This window comes from Phyllobates terribilis, unplaced genomic scaffold, assembly GCF_046119375.1.
Source record: "Phyllobates terribilis strain yellow unplaced genomic scaffold, ASM4611937v1 Scaffold_3__8_contigs__length_932513732, whole genome shotgun sequence".
In the NCBI taxonomy this organism is placed as follows: domain Eukaryota; kingdom Metazoa; phylum Chordata; class Amphibia; order Anura; family Dendrobatidae; genus Phyllobates; species Phyllobates terribilis.
In genome coordinates this window covers 828,088,544-828,112,948 of record NW_027362763.1, presented here as the reverse complement: position 1 = coordinate 828,112,948, position 24,405 = coordinate 828,088,544, and positions in this window count along the sequence as shown.

Sequence of the window (24,405 nt, the reverse complement as noted above, 5' to 3'; positions counted from 1 at the left end):
CATCACATGACTCTGTCGGCCGAAATATGGAAAAATTATAGCTCTCAAAATATGGCGATGCAAAAACTAGATTTTGCAAAAAAAAAGCGTCTCTTAGTGTGTGACAGCTGTCAGTCATAAAAACCCAATATAAATCTGGTATCTCTGTAATCGAACCGACCCGAAGAATAAAGTAATCTAATCAGTTATATCACACTAGGAGCGGCGTAAAAAAATAAATAAAACCAATTCTTCACCTGCTACTGATTTGTTTATTATGTCTCCCAAAGATCGCAGTATGGCTCGGCACACATTTATCCTGCGCTCTGCGCTGAGCACTTACGCCAGAGTTTCCGTGTAAATCTCTAAAATATGTGATTCAGCCGGAACCCATGACGGAAGATTCCCTGTAATGAGGCAGATATAGGCCACTGTGGATGCCGTCTGGCCTCTGATCCCACGGTGTCATTTGTTTTAGGCGTGCATAAAAGTGCGGTTGGCCACAGTTTTGTGCAATTCTGAAAAAAAGGACACCACTAAACAGAGGCCAGACGGAGTCCAGAGTAACTCTGCTGCCTCATTACAGTGAATGGATCCCGCAGGGGTTTCATCTGAATTACATCACTTGGAAATTTAGATGGAAACCCCGATGTAAGTGCTCAGCATAGAGCGCCGGATAAATGTTACGCAAAATGTTCCCAATAAAAGCTTCAACTCAGTCCTCAAAAAAAGCTAGTCCCCACTCAGGTCCGTCATCTGTTAAAAATATAAGGGACTTCCAAGTTACTGGTAGCAGAAAGGCTTTGGAAAAGCGAAATGGCCCTTGCCCCCCAAAAGAAATTCAGAAAATTTTGTGCTCCCAAATCCAAATGCCTATTCTACAATAATTTGTTCTCCAATTGTCAAATAGCGCTCTGTCCCCCCCAGATCCCGCCGTATGGCTGAGTGGTACGATACAGCCACATATGGGGTATTGCCACTTTTAGAAGAAATTGTGTGACACATTTCGGCACCATTTTTACCCATTGCCCTATGTGAAAATGTAAAATCTGAGGGTAAAACATTTTTTTGTGGTAAAAATCTAATTATGCTTTTATCACTGCCCAATGGTATAAATTTAAAAATTAAAAAATACTCTCTACTTCCCTAGATGAATTCCTTGAGAGGTGTAGTTTACAAAATGGGGTCACTTGTGGGGGTTTCTGCTGTTTCGGCATGTCAGCGACTCTTCAAATGTGACATGGTGTCTGCTGCCTATCCCAGCCAACATAGCGCTCCTTTCTCTTCTGAACCCTGCCGTACACCAAAGCAGTGGTTTTCCCCCACATATGGGGTATCAGCGTACTCAAGAGAAATTGTACAACAAATTTCATGGTGCAATTTATCCTGTTACCCTTATGATAATGCAAAATTAGGGAATGAAAAACATTTTTTGTGGGAAAACTGTGAAAATTTTATTTTTATGCCTCAATATTATAAACTTCTGTGAAGCAGCTGGGGGTTCAAAGTGCTCACCACACATCTAGATAAGTTCCCTAAGGGGTCTAGTTTCCAAAATGGTGTCACTTGTGGGGGGTTTCCACTGTTTAGGCACATCAGGGGCTCCCCAAATGCAACATGGCGTCCGCTAATTATTCAAACAAATTTTACATTCAAAAAGTCAAATGGCGCTCCTTCCCTTCCAAACCCTGCCGTGCGCCCAAACAGTGGTTTGCCTCCACATATGGGGCATCGGCGTGTTCAGGAGAAACTGCACAACAAATTTCATGGTGCAATTTATCCTATTACCCTTATGATAATGCAAAATTAAGGGATGAAAAATGTTTTTGTGGGAAAAATGTGAAAATGTTATTTTTACAGCTCAATTTTATAAACTTCTGTGAAGCACCTTGGGGATCAAGGTGCTCACCACACATCTAGATATGTTCCCTAAGGAGTCTAGTTTCCAAAATGGTGTCACTTGTGGGGGGTTTCCACTGTTTAGGAACATCAGGGGCTCTCCAAACGCAACATGGCGTCTGCTAATTATTCAGACAAATTTTACATTCAAAAAGTCTAATGGCGCTCCTTCCCTTCCGAGCCCTGCTGTGCGCCCAAACAGTGGTTTTCCCTCACATATGGGGTATCAGCGCACTCAAGAGAAATTGCACAAAAAAATTTGGGGTCCAATTTTTCCTGTTACCCCTGTGAAAATAAAAAAAATTGGGTCTAAAGTAACATTTTTGTGAAAAAAGTTAAATGTTAATTTTTTTCTTCCACATTCCAAAAATTCCTGTGAAGCACCTGAAGGGTTAATAAAGTTCTTGAATGTGGTTTTGAGCACCTTGAGGGGTGCAGTTTTTAGAATGGTGTCACTTTTGGGTATTTTCTGTCATAAAGACCCCTCAAAGTGACTTCAAATATGATATGGTCCTTAAAAAAATGTTTTTGTAAATTTTGTTGGAAAAATGAGAAATCGATGGTCAACTTTTAACCCTTATAGCTCCCTAACAAAAAAAAATTTTGGTTCCAAAATTGTGCTGATGTAAAGTAGACATGTGGGAAATGTTATTTATTAACTATTTTGTGCGACATATCTCTCTGATTTAAGGGCATGAAAATTCAAAGTTTGAAAATTGCAAAATTTTCAAAAGTTTCGCCAAATTTCTGATTTTTTCACAAATAAACGCAAGTGATATCAAAGAAATTTTACCACTATCATGAAGTACAATATGTCACAAAAAAACAGTCTCAGAATCAGGGGGATCCGTTGAAGCGTTCCAGAGTAATTACTTCATAAAGTGACAGTGGTCAGAATTGAAAAAATTGGCCAGGTCACGAAGGCAAAAACAGGCTCTGGTGTGAAGTGGTTAAAATGAAAAGGTTGAAAACTCTGCTGTGCATAATAATTTGGAATAAGCATTTTGAGTGCAATTTGAGTTTTTTATTTTTTGGAAAATATACTGTTATCATAGGCAGTTTGTACAAAAACCTTTCAATTGTACTCTAATAGTTATTTGACTAGAAAATTACAATGACTGCAATTCATATAGGTAATTTTGGAAAATCTGAGAAAATATTATTTGCATAATAATTTGGAACACAGTGTACATGGTCCCGCATAGTGCTCCGTACGGTATATGACGTGCCCCCTGGGCCGTGTGTGTGGGGGAATACCCGGAGCCGGGTCTCTGTGTGATGCTAGGGGTTGTAGTCTCCGTGGCGGTGACCCGGTCCCGTGGCTCAGGGTGGTCAAACCAGTGGCGGATCTGTTTACTTGGTTTGTAATGTTCAAGTGTCCTACTACGCCACCCGTTGATTGCGGTCACTGAGAACCGCCGCTGCGGGGCAGACCGCTGAGGCTGATGTTGTATGTGCAGCAGAGGGTAGTATAACTCCCCATGGGAGGAGTATAGCCTCAGGGCAGCGAGTGTAGATGATGGGGGTGATGGTGCGTGGGAGCAACAGTAATGACTCAGAGTCCAGTGATGCAGTCCAGGGTCTTTACTCACAGTTTTACACTCCAAGCCACTTCTGCAGGTAACGGCTGCCCACGTCGTGCTGTGCTCACCAGGTGAGGGGCTCGGCCGACTCCCAGGTACCTTTGGAATGCTTTTCAGGACCCCCTTCGTGTGTCCTTTCTATGGCCTGTCGTACCCCACAATTGACCGCGTTTCTGTCCAGCTGCCTCGGGCCTTGGCGGGCAAACGTATGTTCCGTTTCCCTGGGTCCAATGTGGTGCCTTCCTAACGGGTGTAGTGAGGGGCCGTACACGTACAATGCCACGGCCTCCGGTTGCTAGCTGAGGGTAGTTGCTCTCCTCCACTAGATGAGGCATCCGGTTCCCTTTCTTGGCCTGACTCTGGTAGCGGCGGGCGTGCGGTGGCGGCTGGCCGGTCCGCACCCCTGGGGTCCCTTCACTCCATTTCTGGAGCCTCCTCCGTTCCTCTCCTCTCCTTTCCTCTTCTCCAGGACCAGGCCTTGAGACTTGGCCTGCCTGCGGAGCAGAGCCCATAGAGAGCCCCTGCTCCCAGCCTCCCTCTCTCTCTGCTCTCTCTCTTCTTCTCTCTCCGACTCTAAGATGGTGCCCACCATATATACTCCCCTATACAGTGCACCCGGGATCTACTCTCCCCACCCAGACACTACTGGGTTCCCCCTTTCTAGGTGTTCCCTCCCCCCACTCCAGCCAGGGACAGGGATAGTTGTGCTCACCCTTGGGAGCATTGTTGCCCTGTCCCCTGGAAATGTGGTGTAGTGCATGTGGGTGTTAGGGTCCTGAGCCACACTCCATCCTTACCTGGAAGTGAGATATCACACCTCTGGGTGAGCTGCAATTCCTCTGTAGCGACCGAACCCTCGGGGCGCTACATATACATGGCCCTGCATGGTACTCCGTACTACTATATACATGGCCCCACATAGTGCTCCGTACTGTATACACGGCCCGCGCATAGTGCTCCGTACTACTGTATACATGGCCCCGCATATTCCTCCGTACTGCATACATGGCCCCGCATAGTCCTTCATACTGTATATGTGACGCCCAGCTGCGCTTGGTATCACAGATCTGGAAGAGAGCATTGATGGATTCCTCCACAAGAGGCCCCCATAACCATACACACATCTCCACCTTCCAACTCAGACCAGCAGAGGGAGCCCGTTAGGGATATAAATAGGGAAGGTGGGGCCAGGCAGTTCTGTCTGGTTTAGATGTTGAGTCCAGATCAGTCTGAGAAGAGTTACCTCAGAGGACAGAGTCTGTTCCAGCTCCAGCAGTTGCTAGTTTGCAGTGGAGTTCATTCAGACCAAGACTCAGTGTAGCTCAGAGCAGCGAGCTTTAGGTGTGCCGGCGCCATAAGATCGGTGAAGCGTGGCAAGCTGCCATTAGTGTGTATAGCCTAGTGAGGGCCCGAGTAGGCCGAAGGCAAGTGGAGAGTTAGTACGTAGGGGGCAGAGGAGCTTAACTGGCTCACCCCGAAGCTTTACCAGACACTGGGTCCAAAGCTTCAGGTATCTCTATGACCCAGTAAGGCATAACCAGAATCCCTGGAGAACTACAAGTCCCAGGATCGCTAAAGTGCTGATACGTAACAGAGCCAGGAAACACATAGGCCCCGTAAGCTGGGAGCGTGCACTCCAAGAGAAGGCCCTACCACAAAGTCAGCCAGCGCAGGACAGAGACAAAGTTAGGCCTAGCTCCAGGCAGGTCAGAAACTTACTACGCAGAGGCAAGTAAAAGGAGGCCCGAAACCCGCTCATTGGGGAGGATCCTGACAGGCACCCTTCACCCTGCAGAGCTCCGGGACGTGCCTGAATTTCCATCAGTAAAAGGTAGTGAAGTGACTATCGTGTCTGTCCCTGTTCTTGCTCTGACCCGGCTGGGTCTCGCCTGTCCTGCATCCCCCTTCATACGCTGCCCTGAGGCCTAGCTCCACCTGTGGGGAGCAACACCATCAAGCTGCCTTATCACCAGCCTCAGTGGACTCCGCAGCGCTGGTGATTCTCACCAGAAACCACAGGTGGCGTCACGAACTCTTATAGAATTAACAAATATCCACCCTTTCAAAGAGCGACCCCAGGGTACGAGCCTGGGAGCCGACCACCGCGACATCCCCAAGGCCAGGCAAAGGTCCAGGTACCGAGTCATCCCCATCCCCTGGGCTAGTCATATACATGGCCCTGTATAGTGCTGCATACAGTATACATGGCCCCGCATAGTGCTCCGTACTGTGTACATGGCCCCGCATACTGCTGTTTTGTATACATGGCCTCGCATTGTGCTGCACACAGTATACATGGCCCCGCATAGTGCTCCGTACTGTATACACGGCCCGCGCATAGTGCTCCCTACTACTGTATACATGGCCCCGCATAGTACTCCGTACTGTATACATGGCCCCGCATAGAGCTTCATACTGTATACATGGCCCCGCATAGTGCTCCGTACTGTATACATGGCCCCGCATAGTACTCCATACTACTATATACATGGCCCCGCATCGTGCTCCGTACTGTATACATGGCCCTGCATAGTACTCCATACTACTATATACATGGCACCGCATTGTGCTGCACGCAGTATACATGGCCCCGCATAGAGCTCCATACTGTATACATGGCCCCGCATAGAGCTCCATACTGTATACATAGCCCCGCATAGAGCTCCATACTGCATACATGGCCCCGCATAGAGCTCCATACATGGCCCCGCATAGTGCTCTGTATTACTATATACATGGCCCCGCATCGTGCTCCGTACTGTATACATGGCCCCGCATAGAGCTCCATACTGTATACATGGCCCCGCATAGAGCTCCATACTGTATACATGGCCCCGCATAGTGCTCCGTACTGTATACATGGCCCTGTATAGTGCTCCATACTGTATACATGGTCCTGCATAGTGCTCCGTACTGTATACATGGCCCCGCATCGTGCTCCATACTGTATACATGGCCCCGCATAGAGCTGCACACAGTATACATGGCCCCGCATAGTGCTCCGTACTGTATACATGGCCCCGCATAGAGCTCCGTACTGTATACATGGCCCCGCATAGTGCTCTGTATTACTATATACATGGCCCCGCATCGTGCTCCGTACTGTATACATGGCCCTGCATAGTACTCCGTACTACTATATACAAGGCCCCGCATAGTACTCCGTACTGTATACACGACCCCCGCATAGTGCTCGGTACTACTATATACATGGCCCCGCATAGTGCTCCGTACTGTATACATGGCCCCGCATAGTGCTCCCCACTGTATACATGGTCCCGCATAGTGCTTCATACTGTATACACGGCCCCGCATAGTGCTCCATACTGTATACATGGCCCCGCATAGAGCTCCATACTGTATACATGGCCCCGCATAGGGCTCCGTACTGTATACATGGCCCCGCATAGTGCTCTCTACTGTATACATGGCCCCGCATCGTGCTCCGTACTGTATACATGGCCCTGCATAGTACTCCATACTGTATACACGGCCCCGCATAGTGCTCCATACTGTATACATGGCCCCGCATAGTGCTCCATACTGTATACACGGCCCCGCATAGGGCTCCGTACTGTATACATGGCCCCGCATAGTGCTCCCTACTGTATGCATGGCCCCGCATCGTGCTCCGTACTGTATACATGGCCCTGCATAGTGCTCCGTACTACTGTATACATGGTAGTAAACACTTCGGCCAGCGTAATAGAGGTCACGAGTATGGAGTGCGGAAGAACCGCAACTCACACCCCATAGTCGCAGGAAAAATCTGCCTACTCAAAATGAGTGTAAAAACACAAGAAAAAGCTGAGTGTACGGCATATATGAAAAACTTTATTAGTAAAAGTATAAATACATAATATTACATGTATAATAGATGGATGCAGATAGGGAGGCGATACGGATGCAAGAAAACACGTAACAAGTATCCACAGCTAAAAAATATAGCAGGATAATAAAAAGAGGGGGAGAAGGAAGAGCGACCCAAGGGTAACATATGTTAGTTGATGACAAAGTAGGAGAGGTATATGTAGAAGGATATCAATAATTCAAATAATACTGAATAAGTATCCCACTTTTCCTACAGTGGGGCAAGAGTAGTTATAATCCATGATAGAGGATACACTCACCAGTATAATCACCAAGGGACGCTCAAAGGGGGGGGCAGGGGGACAAGGCAGGAGCAGACCAGTGTGGGACCTACGGGCCTCGACGCGCGTTTCGCAAGTTCGCTTTGTCAAGAGGCGTCACAATGAAAGCACCGGCGTCTTTTTAAATATCCCTCCAGAAATTGGTCACATGTGCATGCATGTGACCGGAAGGAAATGGCCGCCGACCGGAAGGCGTGAGCGGCGCATGCGCAGGGATCGTCAGAACATCCCGCCCCCAGAACGCCCGTCATGACGTCGGCGCGAACCCGGAAGTGCTAAAGAGCAGAGTCCGGGGCAGCGCCGACACCATGGAGACAGACGCATGGGAAGCCAGGAGGGTGAGTAGCCCCGCGCATGCGCACCGCCCGACCAGGGAGCCGGGTATAGTTACCAAAGTACTAATGTCCACATATACATTGTGCCACCATACTCGGATACAATAAATCTCACATGGTACATATATAGGTAGGTACAGCTACAAAGATTGAAGTACATAGGGACAATAGGTGCTAATATAAAAACGTGAGGATGTCCATGGCACCAAAGCAGCCTGAGGGCAGTGTCCGTAGATGTCAATGATCATTCCATTTCCTTATCTTCAATCTTATCAACGGGAGGGAGTATATCACCAGAAAGCAGGCTTCACGGCAGGTATGAAGTCCACAAAGAGAAAGACACTATGTATTAAGTATAAGAAAACAAGAAGTTAAAAAATAAACATACTAATAAATATACACATTAAAACAACATGAGCCACAGAGGCTCACTGCCATGATGAAATATATACAGAAGGGGCCACAGGAGAGCATGCAGCGATTAACAAATAGGCTGCATGGTAAATAGTATCCAGAAAGAGGATAATCATATGGTCATAATATCTAAATCTGTTCCTCCATAATACCCAATAGGGAATTGGAGGAACTGTCATTCCAAAGGAGGCGCAGGACAAAAAAGCACAATATATATCACAAAAAAGGTGAGAAGCCCAAACTTTCATTCAGACCCCGCGGTGCCAAGGTGTTAAGGGTGATGATCCATCTCGCCTCTTTTTGGGCCAGGAGGCGTTTAGCATTCCCCCCCCGGGAGCCAAGACACACCTTATCGATCCCCCGCACTCTGAGTGAGCGGGGGTCACAATTGTGAACAGCCTTAAAATGCCGTGGTAGTGTCTTCAGCTCCCGGGGATCCGTGGCCGTGCGAGCCGCGCCAATGTCCCGGACGTGTTCCCGAACCCTGATTCTGAGCTCCCTGCTGGTCAATCCTATATAAATTAATTGGCACCCGCATGTGGCCAAATAGACCACATGTGTGGTGCCACATGATATATGGTGACGAATGTCAAATTGGCGGGAGCCATCAGAGTTGGAGAAAGACGTGCAACGTAGGACGCAGTGGCCACAGGGGAATGAGCCCACCGTGGGACCGTGGGATCCAAAGAAATTGGGACGCGGGGGGACGTAGTGGCTGGAAACCAGAACATCCCCTAGCGTCCTAGATCGTCGTGGCGTCATGTGAGGGAAATCGCCTAGGCAGTCCCGAAGGGAGGGCTCCGTATGAAGTATACTCCAATGTCGAGAGAGGATCTGCCGCATAGCTCCCCACTCATGATTGAATGTGGATATGTAGCGGATCCTCTCAGGTATCCCATGTCTAGGCACAGGGGAGGGATGGATGAGATGGTCCCTGGGCGTGTCGCGGGCCCTCTTATAGCCACGGCCGATACATCGATTACTGTAGCCACGTTGTTTAAAGCGATCAGCCAGATCTGCAGCCTGTTTCTCAAAACTAGAGTTAGTGGAGCAGATACGCCTCATCCTGAGGAACTGTCCAACTGGAACGGCTCTGATGGTAGAGCAATCATCAGCCGATGAGGCATGAATCAGGGAATTTACTGCAGTAGGCTTCCTAAATACATCTGTCTGGATTCGACCATCCGGATCCACCTCAAGGGTGACATCCAGGAAGTCGATCCTTTTAGGATGATAGGTATAGGTAAGCCTAATTGCATAAGTATTGGAATTTAGTCGTGACATAAAATCGTCGAGCTCCTCCACCGTCCCCAGCCAGAAAAATAGAATGTCATCTATATATCTCACCCATGACACGACCCGGTCCGCGCCCTGCACTCCCCCGTCGCCAAAAATCTCTCTCTCCCAGGCTCCCAGGAAGAGGTTGGCGTACGAGGGGGCACAGGCCGCACCCATGGCCGTGCCACGCCTCTGGAGATATACCGTGTCATTGAAGAGAAAATAGTTGTGGCAGAGGACGAATTGGAGGAGCTCAAGGATAAATTCCCTGGAGGGTCCGTCCAGGTCAGAGCCCCCCAGGAAGAGGCGAACTGCGGAGAGGCCCAGATCATGGCTGATGCATGTGTATAAGCTCTCGACGTCGGCCGTGACCATAAGGGTATCATCTGTCACAAGGGCGCCGTCAACCCGTGTAAGGACGTCCGTCGTGTCCTTCACATAGTAAGGAAGAGTGCTTACAAGAGGGCGAAGATGGTAGTCTATATATTGACAGATGGGGCCACATAGCCCCTCAATTCCTGACACGATCGGACGTCCTGGTGGGCTGAGAGCGTCCTTGTGAATCTTGGGCAAGAGGTAAAAGGTCGCCGTCTTGGGGAAGCGGACCGTTAATGCCTCCACAGTTCGTTGGTCGATGATACCTATATTACAGGCCCGCCCAAGGATACCCTGAAGTGTGGCAGAGAAGGAGGCCGTGGGATTGTATGACAGTTTAGTGTAGGTCTGAATATCTCTTAATTGGCGCATTGCCTCTTTCTCATACATGGAGCAGGGCCAAAGAACGATGTTCCCTCCCTTGTCTGCCGGTTTAATGACAATGTCCGGCAGAGATTGTAGTTGATGGAGTGCCGTGCGCTGGTAATACGTGAGGTTGTCCCGGCGTCTCCGTGTAGGGAGGCGCCCCAAAGCTTCAGTTACCAAGCGCACAAAAATCTCAATTGCCGGACTCAGAGACAAGGGAGGGAACTTCGTTGATCTAGGGTGTCGAGATTGTAATCGTGTACCTGTACTAGGTGATTCTTCCTGCTCCAACAGTAGATCTTCGAGGTTTCGTAGGGCCTCCCTCTCTGTCACAGTCAGGGAACATCCCTCACCAGGTGCTCTAGAATGCAATTTATGTAAAATTAATTTCCGGGCAAACAGGTGGAGGTCCTTGAGGGCAGTGAAATAGTCAAAGGCATTCGTAGGTGAAAAGGATAGGCCTAAGCTCAAGACCTCCATCTGTGCCCGGGTAAGAGTATGTAAAGATAAATTAATGACACGGAGCCCTCCCTGGGACACACTCACCTGGTAAGGTGTGGTAGGTTTCCTCCTGTTGAAGGGTCTCGTCTTGATCCTCGAGATCTGCTGAACCTCAGAGACCCGTCGGGTGGTTAGGTTCTCAGAAGATGGCTGTTCACTTGTAGAAGCCGTTGAGGCTAGCGAGGAGGACCTGGAGCGCAAGGGACGGGCGTAATGAGATCTGACTCGAGATCTATCTTGGGGGATCCGCCACCTATATACACTCTTTGATTGTTTATCGTGAATGTCACGTTGTAGTTTTTTAAGTTTATTGGCGTGGATATCTTTCACCCATCTCTGGCACTCCAGGTCCATCTCGTCGTTCAGCTGTTTCAATTTAGTGGAATCCAATTCTTTTTTAAATTGCGTTTGAATCGACTCAATCTCCTTTTCCATTGTATCAAGAGATGAGTCATTCAGATCTTTCAACAGGCTAAGGAAACCAAAGGAGCAGGTGTTAGCTAGGTCCTCCCATTTGTCTTTAAAAGCCTCATCCTCAATGGGGAAGGAGGGGAAGATCTGCACCCGCAAGCCACGTGGAATCAGGGCCTTCTCAATGTATTTAGTCAGGAAGGCCCTGTTCCACCATGTGCGTGTCCTACGCCTCAGGAGTGACTTAAATTTAGTAATGCTGTCCTGTAGCCCCTGCTGTATCCCCAAGCCCCCATGTATACATGGCCCCGCATAGTACTCCATACTGTATACATGGCCCCGCATAGTGCTGCACACAGTATACATAGACCTGCATAGTGCTGCACTCAGTATACATGGCTCCGCATAGTGCTCCGTACTGTATACATGGCCATACATGTTCCCGCATAGTGCTCCGTACTGTATACATGGCCCCGTATAGTACTTCGTACTGTATACATGTCACCCGCATAGTGCTTTGTACTCTATACATGGCCCCGCATAGTGCTCCGTACTACTATATACATGGTCCCGCATAGTGCTCTGTATGTATACATGGTGCCGCATAGGACTCCGTACTATATACATGTCCCCCGCATAGTGCTTCGTACTGTATACATGGCCCTGCATAGTACTCCGTACTACTATATACATGGCCCCGCATAGTGCTCCGTACTGTATATGACTCGCCCCCTGGGCCGTGGGGCACGCGGATCCGGGCAACAGGGAAACGATGGGGGTAGTAGTGGCGGCCCGGTCCCGCGGCTCAGGGTGGTCAGACCAATGGTAGTCTGCTATGTACCGTTGATAATGTCCGACTACGCCACCCGTCGATTGCGGTTATTATGAACAGCCGCTGCAAGGTAATCCCCTGAGGCTGATGGTGTGTGCAGCTGAGATTGGATAACTCCCCACGGGAAGAGTGTACCCCAGGGCAGTGCAGTGGATGATGGGGGTGGTTGTGCAGGGAGTCCCAGTACCGGTAGTGCTGGAGGAGCGAGAAAGTACACAGACAACGTACTGCAATCCAATGTCTTTTACTCACAGTTCATGTGCTCCTGGTCACTTCGGCACCAGTAGTGACCGCCCGAGCCGTGCTGCGTCCACCAGGTGTGGGGCTCGGTCAACTCCCAGGCAGTTCAGAAGTATGGCTCAGGACCCCCTTCTGTCCTTTCTCTGGCCTGCCTCACCAGTGACCCACTTTTGTCCAGCTGCCGCGGATCTGCGCGGGTAAACGTGGGCCCCGTTCCCCGCTGTCCTATATGGTGCCTTCCTAGCAGGTTTGATGAGGTGTCGCACCAATAAATGATCACGACCTCCGGTCTTTGGCTGAGGGTAGTTTCTCCTCCACCAACTTGGGATCCGGTACCCTTAATCTGCCTGACCCTTCACCCGGTATTCTCGTGGGTTCTTAGGGTCCCTTCCACCTTCTTGTTCCTGAGCCCCTCTGTTTCTCTCTCTCTTCTCCTTCTTTCCTGTTCCTTCTTCTCCTCCTTCCTTTGGCCTCTTCTCCAGGCCCACTTCTCTTTCTCCTCTCAGACTCCGGCCTTTTCTCTAGGCCTGCCTCTGAGCAGAGCTCCTACAGAGCCTCTGCTCCCTGTCTTCTCTGACTGGACTTCACTTCTTCTACTCCCAGAACTAAGATGGTGCCCACCTTTTATACCTCCCTTTAGAAACATGAGCCCAGGTGACCAGCAACCAATGGGCTCCTACCTACGCTCAGGAACCGTCCCCTCCTGCTCCTACATCACTGGGTATTCCTCCCCCCTCCCCACTCCAGCCAGGGACATGGTCTGTCGTGCCTGCATTTCTGTCTAATGGGAGCACCGTTGAGCTGTCCCTCGGAAATGGGGTGAGTGTGCTGTATGCAGCTACCTGAGCCCTGGTCCATACTCCATCCTTACCTGGGAGTGGAATATCACACCTCTGGCAGAGGTGAAATACCCCTGTAGCGGCCGAACCCTCGGGGCGCTATATATACACGGCCCGCGCATAGTGCTACGTACAACTGTATACATGGCCCCGCATAGTGCTTCCTACTGCATACATTCCCCCGCATAGTACTCCATACTGTATACATGGCCCCGCATAGTGCTCCGTACTACTGTATACATGGCCCCGCATAGTGTAACGTACTGCATAGATGGCCCCGCATTGTACTCCATACTGTATACATGGCCCCGCATAGTACTCCATACTGTATACATGGCCCCGCATAGTGCTCCGTACTGTATACACGGCCCAGCATAGTGCTCCGTACTGTATACATGGCCACCGCATAGTGCTCTGTACTGTATACACGGCCCCGCATAGTGCTCCGTACTGTATACATGGCCACCGCATAGTGCTCCGTACTGTATACACGGCCCCGCATAGTGCTCCGTACTGTATGCATGTCCCCCGCATAGTGCTCCGTACTGTATACATGTCCCCCTCATAGTGCTCCGTACTGTATACATGGCCCCGCATTGTGCTCCGTACTGTATGCACGGCCCCGTATAGTGCTCCGTACTGTATGCACGGCCCCGCATAGTGCTCCATACTGTACACATGTCCCCCTCATAGTGCTCCGTACTGTATACATGTCCCCCTCATAGTGCTCCGTACTGTATACATGGCCCCGCATAGTGCTCCGTACTGTATACACGGCCCCGCATAGTGCTCCGTACTGTATGCACGGCCCCGCATAGTGCTCCATACTGTATACACGGCCCCACATAGTGCTCCGTACTGTATACATGGCCCCGCATAGTACTCCGTACTATATACATGGCCCCACATAGTGCTCCATACTGTATACACGGCCCCGCATAGTGCTCAATATCGTATACATGGCCCCGCGTAGTGCTACCTACTGTATACATGGTCCCGCATAGTGCTCCGTACTGTATATATGGCCCCGCATAGTGCTCCATACTGTATACATGGCCCCGCATAGTGCTCCGTACTGTATACATGGCCCCGCATAGTACTCCGTACTGTATACATGTGCCCCTCATAGGGCTTCGTACTGTATACATGGCGCCGCATAGTGCTCCGTACTACTATATATATGGCCCCGCATAGTGCTTCGTACTGTATACACGACCCCCGCATTGTGCTCGGTACTACTATATACATGACCCCGCATAGTGTTCCGTACTGTATACATGGCCCCGCATAGTGCTCCGTACTGTATACATGGCCTCGCATAGTGCTCCATACTGTATATATTGCCCCGCATAGTGCTCCGTACTGTATACATGGTCCCGCATACTGCTCTGTTTTGTATATATGGCCCCGTATAGTACTGCATACAGTATACATGGCCCCGCATAGTGCTCCGTACGTATAAATGGCCCCGCATAGTGCTCCGTACTGTATATATTGCCCCGCATAGTGCTCCGTACTGTATCTACGGCCCCGCATAGTGCTTCAGATTGTTTACCCGGCCCCGCATAGTGCTCCGCACTCTATATACGGCCCCCGCATAGTGCTTTGTACTGCATACATGGCCCCCGCATAGTGCTCCGTACTCTATACGTTGCCCTGCATAGTTCTCCAAACTGTATACATGGCCTCGCATAGTGCTCCATACTGTATACATGGCCCCGCATAGTGCTCCGTACTGTATACGTGGCCCTGCATAGTGCTCCGTACTGTATACATGGCCCCGCATAGTGCTTCATATTGTATACATGGCCCCGCATAGTGCTCCGTACTATATACATGGCCACGCATAGTGCTCCGTACTGTATACATGGCCCCACATAGTGCTCTGTACTGTATACATGGCCCCGCATAGTGCTCCATACTGTATACATGGCCCTGCATAGTGCTCCATACTGCATATATGGCCCCGCATAGTGCTGCACACAGTATACATAGACCTGCATAGTGCTGCACTCAGTATACATGGCTCCGCATAGTGCTCCGTACTGTATACATGGCCATACATGTTCCCGCATAGTGCTCCGTACTGTATACATGGCCCCGTATAGTACTTCGTACTGTATACATGTCACCCGCATAGTGCTTTGTACTCTATACATGGCCCCGCATAGTGCTCCGTACTACTATATACATGGTCCCGCATAGTGCTCCGTATGTATACATGGTGCCGCATAGGACTCCGTACTATATACATGTCACCTGCATAGTGCTTCGTACTGTATACATGGCCCTGCATAGTACTCCGTACTACTATATACATGGCCCCGCATAGTGCTCCGTACTGTATATGACTCGCCCCCTGGGCCGTGGGGCACGCGGATCCGGGCAACAGGGAAACGATGGGGGTAGTAGTGGCGGCCCGGTCCCGCGGCTCAGGGTGGTCAGACCAATGGTAGTCTGCTATGTACCGTTGATAATGTCCGACTACGCCACCCGTCGATTGCGGTTATTATGAACAGCCGCTGCAAGGTAATCCCCTGAGGCTGATGGTGTGTGCAGCTGAGATTGGATAACTCCCCACGGGAAGAGTGTACCCCAGGGCAGTGCAGTGGATGATGGGGGTGGTGGTGGAGGGAGTCCCAGTACCGGTAGTGCTGGAGGAGCGAGAAAGTACACAGACAACGTACTGCAATCCAATGTCTTTTACTCACAGTTCATGTGCTCCGGGTCACTTCGGCACCAGTAGTGACCGCCCGAGCCGTGCTGCGTCCACTAGGTGTGGGGCTCGGTCAACTCCCAGGCAGTTCAGAAGTATGGCTCAGGACCCCCTTCTGTCCTTTCTCTGGCCTGCCTCACCAGTGACCCACTTTTGTCCAGCTGCCGCGGATCTGCGCAGGTAAACGTGGGCCCCGTTCCCCGCTGTCCTATATGGTTCCTTCCTAGCAGGTTTCATGAAGTGTCGCACCAATAAATGATCACGACCTCCGGTCTTTGGCTGAGGGTAGTTTCTCCTCCACCAACTTGGGATCCGGTACCCTTAATCTGCCTGACCCTTCAGCCGGTATTCTCGTGGGTTCTTAGGGTCCCTTCCACCTTCTTGTTCCTGAGCCCCTCTGTTTCTCTCTCTCTTCTCCTTCTTTCCTGTTCCTTCTTCTCCTCCTTTCTTTGGCCTCTTCTCCAGGCCCACTTCTCTTTCTCCTCTCAGACTCCGGCCTTTTCTCTAGGCCTGCCTCTGAGCAGAGCTCCTACAGAGCCTCTGCTCCCTGTCTTCTCTGACTGGACTTCACTTCTTCTACTCCCAGAACTAAGATGGTGCCCACCTTTTATACCTCCCTTTAGAAACATGAGCCCAGGTGACCAGCAACCAATGGGCTCCTACCTACGCTCAGGAACCGTCCCCTCCTGCTCCTACATCACTGGGTATTCCACCCCCCTCCCCACTCCAGCCAGGGACATGGTCTGTCGTGCCTGCATTTCTGTCTAATGGGAGCACCGTTGAGCTGTCCCTCGGAAATGGGGTGAGTGTGCTGTATGCAGCTACCTGAGCCCTGGTCCATACTCCATCCTTACCTGGGAGTGGAATATCACACCTCTGGCAGAGGTGCAATACCCCTGTAGCGGCCGAACCCTCGGGGCGCTATATATACACGGCCCGCGCATAGTGCTCCGTACAACTGTATACATGGCCCCGCATAGTGCTTCCTACTGCATACATTCCCCCGCATAGTACTCCATACTGTATACATGGCCCCGCATAGTGCTCCGTACTACTGTATACATGGCCCGCGCATAGTACTCCATACTGTATACATGGCCCCGCATAGTGCTCCGTACTGTATACATTGCCCCGCATAGTGCTCCGTACTGCATAGATGGCCCCGCATTGTACTCCATACTGTATACATGGCCCCGCATAGTACTCCATACTGTATACATGGCCCCGCATAGTGCTCCGTACTGTATACACGGCCCAGCATAGTGCTCCGTACTACTGTATACATGGCCCCGCATAGTGCTCCGTACTGCATAGATGGCCCCGCATTGCACTCCATACTGTATACATGGCCCGCATAGTACTCCATACTGTATACATGGTCCCGCATAGTGCTCCGTACTGTATACACGGCCCCGCATAGTACTCCGTATTGTATACATGTCCCCCGCATAGTGCTTCGTACTGTATATGACTCGCCCCCTGGGCCGTGGGGCACTCGGAACCAGGCAATAGGGAGAAGATGGGGGTAGTAGTGGCAACCCGGTCCGTGACTCAGTGTGGTGAGACCAGTGGTAGTCCTTTATAAGTTTTAAGTGATGTCCGACTACTCCTCCCGTGGATTGCGGTCAGCATAGGCGGATTATAATGAGGTCAATCCGGGCTACCGCCCGGGGCCCTGGGCTGCCATGGGGCCCGGGTCTCCCAGGGGCCTGTGGCCGGATTGACCTCATTATGTGTGACAGGAGGGCCCGTGAGTCGGAAGATGGAATCTGCTCTGCTGTGTCCAGCGGCGCTGCGAGGATGACTCACAAGCTGCTGACTGTGTAAGTGCAGGAGAGGAGGCTCCGCCACCTGCTCCGGCCTCCAGCAGAGCACAGAGCCAGCCTACAGCATGGCCACTGCTCTCCCTGCCCCCTACCCGGGACTGAATGTTACCTCTCCGCTCTCCCCCTCCTACCCTGCAATTACACCAGAGCTCTGCAGTCGGGCCTCAAGAGGAGGAGAGGCTGCCCCACAGAGAAGATGGAAGAACTTGCATAATGTACAGAAAGGGTAAGTCCATGTGCAGTGTGTGTGTGTGTTTTATATATATATATACATATATAGATATATATATATATATGTGTGTATGTATGTATATGTGTGTGTATGTATCTATATCTATGTATTTGTGGACCATAATAGGGGCTCACTCGCTGTCGTGGCCCAGGCTGCTTCCCCTGTGCAGGTCCGCTGGCACTTCACCTGACATGGCCGTGATCTGTGCGACTGTGTCTGGTATTAATGACACGGCAGGGGCGACACTGCGCCTATAATTGTGCTTGTGTATTGCCCCTGCCGCGCCATTACTACCAGACACAACCGCACAGTGCACGCCATGTCAGGTGAAGTGCCGGCAATCAAGCAGCGCCAGAGGTCCTACACAGATGCTGTAGAAGCAGCCCAGGCCCCAACGGCGAGTGGGCCCCTCTGATGGTCCAGGGCCATGTCTGTGACATACCTGCGGCCCTGGACTGAGACATGCATGAGGAGCTGCTGGACAGGACAGTTTTATGTGTTTATAAGATATGTACGTATGCATGTGTCTGTGCGCATATCTGCGTACCGTGTGCATGTGTGCGCATATCGTGCGTGCGCACGTGTGCTGGCCTGGCCGCATCACAGCTAGAAGACACGGCCCTGTGCGCGCCAGTGTCTGCTAGCGTGACGTCATGCAGTGTGCCCTGCACTGCTTCTTACCACCATAGAGGAGCTGGACGACTGGAGCCGAGCAGGGGGACGGTGAGTGATGTGTCAGTGTGTGCAGATATCATTGTGTGATATGTCTGTTTATATGTATTTTTGTGTTTCAAATGTGTTTATGGCTAAGTGCCCACGATGCAGAAATGCTGCATATTTTTTCCGCTTCTCCCTGGCAGGAAAAATGCATGCAGATTTTACATGTGTTTTTCCCACCAGGTAGAAGTGACGCGCCCCTGGGCCTGTGTCGCGCTGCGTTGCGCACGCGGGAGCTTACCCGGAGCCGGATCTCTTGAGGGTTGTAGTCTCGTGGCGGTGACCCGGTCCGTGCCCAGGGAGTCAAACTGAGCGGCGATGTAACAGCAGTAGATGTAGGACGACTACGCCACCCGTTGAATGCAGCTATGGAGCTGCCGCTGCAGGACAGTCCGCTGAGGCCGGTGGATGGATGGTGCAGCGTAGATGGTATAACCCCCAACGGGAGGGGTATGGCCTCAGGGCAGCAGATGGATGATGGGGGTAGCAGGAACCACTCAGAGACGGTGCGGTGTAATTCAGGGTCTTTACTGGTAACAACGATAGACCCTCCCGGAGTACTTGCTAGTGAACGGGGCCTGGTCAGTCCTTGAGCAGATGGGATCTCCCCTGGCCAGGCGGAGTTGTAGGCCTCCCAAACTGACTGCACTCTTCTGGCTACCTTGCTAGAAGCGGATATAAGTAGCCCACGTCCCTGAGTGTACCGTGTGGTGCTCACCCGTATGGCCGGTGACTCGGGGCCTTCTAATGGCTTCCGCTCCACGATGGAGGTGCTGGTCCCACGCGTGTGACCGTGCCTTCGGGTTTCTGGGCCTGAGGACCTGAAATCCCCTGCCGGTCGGCTTCTGCTGCTGGGTAAGAGTTAGTCCCCACAGCCTCGGACGCCGGGTCCGGTAAGAAAGCTTCTCAGTCAGGGCGAGCTCTGCAGCTGCCAGCCCCTGACTTGTAGTAGTATTGCTCCCACTGAGCTTCTGCTGTTTCTTCCTGTGACTGTTTCTTGTCTCTACTCTCCTTGACTGACTAACTCTGCCTCAGCCCAGGGTTTTTACAGGGGAAGTTCTTCCCCTCCCAAGACTGGGCAGGAGGTGTGGCATGCACAGGATCCCTGACCAAAGGACCTCCCACCTGCTCTCAGACATAACATTACATTACTGTGGAAAACCAGACCCCTGGGGTGCCACAGAAGCGTTTGTCAAGCGTTTTTGCATGCATTTCCGCATGCGGGTTATCAAGCACTTTTCCAAGCGATTTTAGCATCACTTGGAAAAGTGCTTGATAACTTGGTCACACTATATAAATCCATGCAACCGGCATATATAGTGTGACCAAGTAATAGTTAAAAAAAAGAATAAGAATGGTAAAAAGTAAAGATTATACTTACCTTCTGATGGCCCCCGGTCTTCTCTCCGGTGCGTCCGGTGTGTTGAGCGGCTCACGGTCATGTGACGTCATGTGACGTCATTTAGTCATGTGACAGGTCATGCGACAGCCGATATCAGCTGTCGTGTGACCTGTCACATGACTAAATGACGTCATGGCAGGTCCTTTCATACCACCGCAACGCATACAACAGACCGGACGTATCGCTGAGGAGACCAGGGGCCATCGGAAGGTGAGTATAATCTTTATTTTTTTTATTTTAAATTCTTTTTTTTACAGGTACTATGGTACCCGGGTATGGATGAGAGCCTCCTTTTCTCCAGACCAGGGTACCATCCGCACATTGAATCGCTTCATATCCGCGTGTGCACATGTAGTCATGCGGATATTAAGCGATTCAATGCAAGTCAATGGCGGCAATTACGCTGCGCGTCCGCAAAATTAATGGACATGCTGCGTTTTTTCTGCAATGATAATCCGCATTGGAAACTTCCGCAGCATGTGCAAAGCACATGTGGATTATCATTGGGGAACATGGGGCACGTATTACCAAGCGTTTTTTCAGCGTTTTCGCTGCGGAAATTCCGTGGCAAAAACGCTTGAAAAACGCACAGTGGGCACGAAGCCTATGCGTGTATGTATCTTTGTATATGTTTGTTTGTGTGTGTGCGGCCTCCGGCTGTATCTGGGGGGGGGGCACCGTGCGTCCTTCGGCTGTATCTGGGGGGGGGCACCGTGCGTCCTCCGGCTGTATCTGGGGGGGGGCACCGTGCGTCCTCCGGCTGTATCTGGGGGGGGCGCTGTGTGTCCTCCGGCTGTATCTGGGGGGGGCGCTGTGTGGACTCCGGATGTATCTTGGGGGGGCGCCGTGCGGCCTCCTGCTGTGTATAGGAGGATTATGTGAAAGCTCATATTATACAGTATGAGACCCTACATACATAGTGGGATGTCCGCATACTTAATTGTGCTCAATATTAAGTCATACAATTAATATAAAAAAATAATTATAATTAATACGTTAATATTGTGCAGAATTAATTTCACGTGAACTATCACATGATCTATCAAAGGGGGATCATGTGACAAGTCATGTGATACATCAGGTGTGTGTGTGTGGGGGGGGGGGCCCATGCCGTCTAAACTGCCCGGGGTCCTTGCTACTCTTAATCCACCCCTGCCGGGGTGCCATCATTCACAGGCAAAACAGGGCAATTCAATTTAAAATAGCAAGTCCCCCCAACGCGTTTCACCGCTTACTTGGCGTCATCAGGGGCAGGGACACAAACAATAATGGCCGCCGGCCGTCACCCCCCCCATACATAGCTTATGTAGGTGTAGACCCACCAATAAGATACTGAGTGATATATCTGCAATTACCAGTCCTGTTGATCGACAGTCCATGCCAATCCTAAAGCTGCTACGTATCACTATCATCCGTCACACACAAGCATCGTATTAGCAATGTTACTATGGAAATAACTTACCAATCCCAAAAGCTTGCGGTGCTACACAGCCCAATGACGAGTCCACTCGTCACCCAAAACCTCACCATGACGTCTGACACTTTGATAGGGCAACATTCACCGCAGTACAAGCCAATCCTAGGGCTGTGACATACCGCTATTAGCCAATCACGAACAAGTACCGCCTCACGGACCGTTGTCATAGTAATGAACTACCAATCAGGTCAGTTTGCATTGCCGCATGGACCAATAGGAGCTGCGCTCGTCAGCCATCACGGCATAATGATGCGGAATAATGTGATACGGCAATTTCCTCTGTGAATACTCCGCCCCCCTGTGGACTCTCGGAGTTCCTACACACTCGTCATTATGATGCAACGCATTGTGATTGGATGAGAGCTCAGCCGAATCGCTGTATCTGAAACGACATAGAGCTATGCCACCGCCTATTTACACATTGCCGCGGCATCGAATGTATCATTGTACTTACATTCAATAGGAAACTTATCAGAACCGCCTGCGTTTAGCTTTGTATTATGAATTTAATGTTTATATTGTTATCTATAATAAATATGCTTAAGATTAAATGTTCAGCATCACGTAACCTATTTCTATCTTAGCTGCACTACATAATAAGCAAGACTTCTGGATGCACATAGATCCATTTTATATTACTAACTTAGTGGCACCTAAGGGTGAATAATCACTACTGTCACCTTCTTAAGAGGTTACTAACAGGATATTATTATTGGCTTGAAATTGTAGCATCCGAGCTCTATGATAATATAAGTATGAAAGCAGCAGCATATCGGCTTAGAATTTATATTCAGGATAATGCATTTTAATCATGGTCTAAAAAAGCCATAGTGGACAACCTTCCCTACACAGACTGATTGAGGAATAGTTGTCAGACTGTGATATTAATCATATAAACCTTTATATCAAACAGATCTGCTTCTCTCTGTTCTCAGATAGGACAAGGGAAATACAGAGCATAAATAATAGGGCCAAGTCACCCGCCCTTTCCCCCTTTAAAAGTAAAGAAATAAAAGATCATCATAATTGGCATCACAACGTCTGTAAGGTTTGTTAGGGATTGTGCAGTTGACGGCACAAACATCAGACCGCACTCAGACCAATATTAGTCTATGGGGTCGTGCCCACTATGCGTTTTTCAAGCATTTTTGCTGCGGAATTTCCACAGTGAAAACGCTTGGTAATATGTGCCCCCTGGTCCCCAATGATAATCCTCATGTGCTGTGCACATGCTGGGGAAATTTCTGCTGCGGATTATCATTGCGGAAAAATACGCAGCATGTCCATTAATTTTGCGGACATGCAGCGCAATTGCCGCCATTGACTTGCATTGAATCGCTTAATATCCACATGACTACATGTGCACGCGCGGATATTAAGCGTTTCAATGTGCGGATGGTACCCGGGTCTGGAGAAGAGGAGACTTTCATCCAGACCCGGGTACCATAGTACCTGTAAAAAAAAGAATTTAAAATAAAAAATAAACATATACTCACCTTCCGATGTCCCCGGTCTCCTGTATGATGCGTCCGGTCTCTTGTACGGCTCGCGATGGTCTAAAACAGTGGTCCCCAACCTTTTTTGCACCAGGGAGCGGCTTGAAGCAAGATCATTTTTCCATGGCCCAGCAAGGAGGGGGTGGGGTGGGCGGGGCTTTGGTCATATGGGGGCGGGGTAATGGAGGGATTTGGAGTTTAGTGCATACTTATCATATAGTGTAGACCAGGTCCCCGCCAGGAGCTATGCCAGGAGCCCCACATAATGTGCTGTGCCAGGAGCCGCATCACTGAGGCCCCATCACGCCCTGCAGCAGGACAGGGCAGCTGTCCTGACAGCTGCTGTTCAGCTGCATTTACTTCATCCCAGGGGCGGACACAGACTGTAGTGGGCCCCTGTGCAAGAAATTTTTGGGGGCCCCCCCCGCCCTTCATAAGGCAACAAAGTTATGTAAACATAACCCCTCCCATGTGCATCTCTCACCCCCCCATGTGCAGCTCACCCCCCGTGCATCTCTCATCCCCCCCGTGCATCTCTCATCCCCTTCCGTGCATCTCTCATCCCCCCCGTGCATCTCTCATCCCCCCGTGCATCTCTCATCCCCCCGTGCATCTCTCATCCACCCCCCGTGCATCTCTCATCCCCCCCGTGCATCTCTCATCCCCCCCGTGCATCTCTCATCCCCCCCGTGCATCTCTCACCCCCCCGTGCATCTGACGCACCCCCTGGGCCATATTCTTTAGGGGAATACCCGGAGCCGGATCAGATGGGGGTTGTAGTCTCCGAGTGGCTGTGACCCGGTCCGTGCCCAGGGTGTCAAGCTCAGAGTATGTGGCAGTCCTTACTGATGTTACTAAAGTTCTTTATGTTGACTACGCCACCCGTTGAATTGCGGTCACTACGGCCGCCGCTGCAGCAGGGTCCGCTGAGGCTGATGGTGTTGTTGCAGCTTTTGATAGTATAACCCCCAACGGGAGGGGTATAGCCTCAGGGGGTCAGGTGCAGAGGATGGGGTTGTGGTGGTGCAGCATAGATGGTAAGTAAAGACAGAGTCGGGTTGTGCAGTTTAGGGTATTTACTTACTGCTGATGTTCCGGTCACTCCAGCTTCAAGTGACCACCCGAGCCGTGCTGCGTCCACCAGGTCCTGGATTCAGCCAACCCCCAAGCAAGTCCAGAGCGTGTCCCTGAGCCCTCCTTCTTGTCCTTTCTTCTGGCCGTCCCCACTAGTGATCCACCTAGGTCCAGCTCCCTCGGGCCTTCTGTTGGGAGACCCTTGGCCTTGGGTTCCCTGACCCTACACGTGGTTTGCCTTCAGGGTGGATGTGGTGGGTGG